General features: G+C 33.3%; 1 long non-coding RNA gene across 1 annotated transcript; it reads right to left on the bottom strand.

Annotated features, from left to right (window-relative positions):
- Positions 1-302: 302 nt before the first annotated feature.
- LOC124374641 lies at positions 303-2,804 on the bottom strand. Its single transcript, XR_006923589.1, has 3 exons — positions 2,665-2,804; positions 2,401-2,516; positions 303-403 (listed from the first exon to the last, which is right to left on the bottom strand). It is a non-coding gene; the product is annotated as an uncharacterized LOC124374641 (long non-coding RNA).
- Positions 2,805-3,147: the final 343 nt, after the last annotated feature.

The raw sequence follows: 3,147 nt of genomic DNA on the forward strand, positions 1-3,147 counted from the left end.
TGCAGATGGGGGAGGTAACTGTGTGGGAGGCACAGTGGGCCTGGCGTATGGTGACTACAACCCCGGAGCTGGTGGCTGGCATGTAATCAGTGTGGGACGAGGTGGGCGGAGGACGACAAGCCCTCCACCGTACCAGTGCTTGTGTGTACCATTTGCTGTTGTGGTGGTACCAGCACTGCTTGGCTGCTGTCACAGTTAAACACTCATATAAGACAAACACTATTCCACAGCCAAGAGCAAGTTCACACACTTAAGTACTATGAATGAGTGAGATGGTCACCTCTGGTTTGTGGTAGGTAACAACAGCCACAGTGCGGGACTGCAAGGACATTGGCCGGATACTGGCAAACGGAGTCTCACTACCACCTCCTCTCCATGGAGTCACTGTCACAGAATGTTGTGTCTGCCAAAACAAACAATGACAATCTAATTGAAAATTTAAAATACATTCACAATATTATAATCTATTACTAAAGATAAGAATAATTTAAAAAATTACATGTCTATCTCTTCCTTATTCAGTTGGAAACATCCTTTAGTAAGTAAACAATGAAAATTTAAACCTTAATGAATTCAGAACCGCTGTACGTTACAGAATATGCCAGGAAAAGGAAGACCCAGTACCATTTCTATGGGAGAGAGGAAATTTAGTAATAAGTGGAAAACCTCTCATGTATTGTGAATCCTGTTATAAAATAACATATCTATAAAGAATGGTCATTCTAACTGGACATGTGCAAACAAACCATTTAATATGAAAAATGTCACAGAGTCCTTGAATTCCATCTTCAGGTATTTGTGTAAACTAACTGTTCTGCAATAATTTTCTCACCCAATTTTGATTTGGATTAAAATTATGTATTATGTTTTAACTCAGTTGTTTTAAGTATGAAAGGTAGTGACACCTACAGCAATACTGTTTTGAAAGCTGGTGCATAGACATAGTAGTAAAGTTTTTACTCATATCTTACCGAATTTTCTGTCAGATCTTCACAATTCATTTAACATATCGATAATGAAACTCACACTGAATCTGTAATATTATTTATGTAAATATAAGTTTTGTTTTTTATACTCAAGATTATTTATTAATTGCCAGATAACCAACACCAATTTTCCAACCAGGAGTCAGTTTCCCTGTCCTGAGCTGTTGTGTATACAACTTATCACAGTTTTGAGATACTATTTCACAATCACAAAGATTTGATTAAACAACAATATTAATGTCACTAATGTAAATAGCAACAAATATGTTCCATCAAACAAGTCTAGTCATTTTGTTTACTCATGCTGATGTAACTGCAATCATCTAACAGAAGGCTGTTGAATATTGTTAATATTCAGCAAAATAAAACAACTACAAGAGAAATAATACAAACACGTGTTTTGTTGGTTCTCTAATGGTTGCATAGCCAAAACAATTCAAGAATTGGGCTTGAGTATGGCCTGTGAATTGCCACTGCATGCCTTCCTCCAACTTGTATCATAACTTAGTTAGCGTATTTATTACCTTTTAAATTAATATTTGCGTAAGTATTTTTGTTTACTAATTTGTGCACTTGTATTTGCATGTAAAATTTTAAGAATGACTGCCGTTGGAAATAAATTAAATAAATGAGTTAGAACCAAATGGCAGACTAATGACATCAATGTGAGTTGATTATGGAACAGTTTCAGATATGTTGATAACAAGGTGCGATTTAACTGATTACTCACTTCCTGATTGATGCTCCCTTTATCCCACAGATATTTTACTGCTCATTGATTTAAGGGCTGAATTGAGTCTTACATAATCCTATGTCTATAGGTTAATTCAAGAATTATATCCTAATTCAGAATTAGGAATTGTTTACTATCAAACTGGGATGGAAAAATATTCAAAATACACTGCTTGTATGTGTATTTTTCGACATAAGTAAAATGGAATGTTCAAAATGATATGATACAATTCATATCACGTAATTCTCTTGTTGTACCTTAAAAAACACTTGTTATAAACTAGGTTTACTGAATATTGTTTATTCTGCTGAGTACCAGGTGATGATGCACGTACGCTGTAAACTCAGGATCATCACTTTTTGTTATTCAGAGGACTACTAAAATGTAGCCTTTTTCTTTTTTTTCCACTTCAGTATAATAATATTAACATTTTATTTCCATAAGATATCTGAGTGAGAAACTCAACAAACAGAATGAGAAAGAGCTGAATTAGTAAAAGTTTAGATGATTAAACATGATTGAAAATTTCAGGCAAAGCAGGTTTTGGACCTATGCCAAGGATTCAATGATCCTTACAGTGTTTATCATACATCACCTGGTCTACAATTTCTTAGAAAACCATACTTTAATAACAAGTGCGGTGTACTTATTAGCCTGATACAAAATGAAGATAAATAGTACCGGTTGTTGTTTAGTCACTGAAGATGAAGGACCAGCCATGGGTTTGATGTTGGCAGTTGGAGGTTTCGACTGAGCTCTTCTCCACTCCAGAAACTAGTGGAAGGTTTCACTCCTCCCTGAAACCATTAAAAAATCATTTTTATTTGAACAATAAACCAAATGAAGTAAAAATATAGTTAAAGTTTTGTTTACTTAAACTTTTACAGCTTCAAATTTTCAAAAAAACATATATATATATATACATGGGTTGAAGTTAGAAATTACCTGCAACTTATCCACTTGTCTTTGCAATAAATTGGCTCTTTGAGTGAGCATATCTACTTCTCTAACAAGCCGTTCTTTTTCTGCTAACAAATCTGCCTTTTCCTTGTCTGCTCTTCTCTGACGTACATCAGAATCATCTGAAATTACACAAAATTTTAACATTAATTAAGATAAAACAAAATAACTTTTAAAAACAAGGGTAATTCACTTTGGTAAGTCCAACTGTTCATTAATCTAGAATGTTAATCAGGACTAATGTACATAGTTTAAACTTTGTTAAAAGCCATTTGACATGAATTTTATATATATATATATATATATATATATATATAAAATAAAATAAAATATTTATATGTTAGTAATATCATTACTAACATATAAAAAAACACAAGACAACAACCCAACATTTTAAGACGCGCTAAAAACTTAAAGATTTCCTACAAGTTGTTCACTGTCACAAGAGCTAAGCACAACATACATAGA

The sequence above is a fragment of the Homalodisca vitripennis genome, unplaced genomic scaffold (assembly GCF_021130785.1).
Source record: "Homalodisca vitripennis isolate AUS2020 unplaced genomic scaffold, UT_GWSS_2.1 ScUCBcl_9429;HRSCAF=17915, whole genome shotgun sequence".
Taxonomy (NCBI): Eukaryota; Metazoa; Arthropoda; class Insecta; order Hemiptera; family Cicadellidae; genus Homalodisca; species Homalodisca vitripennis.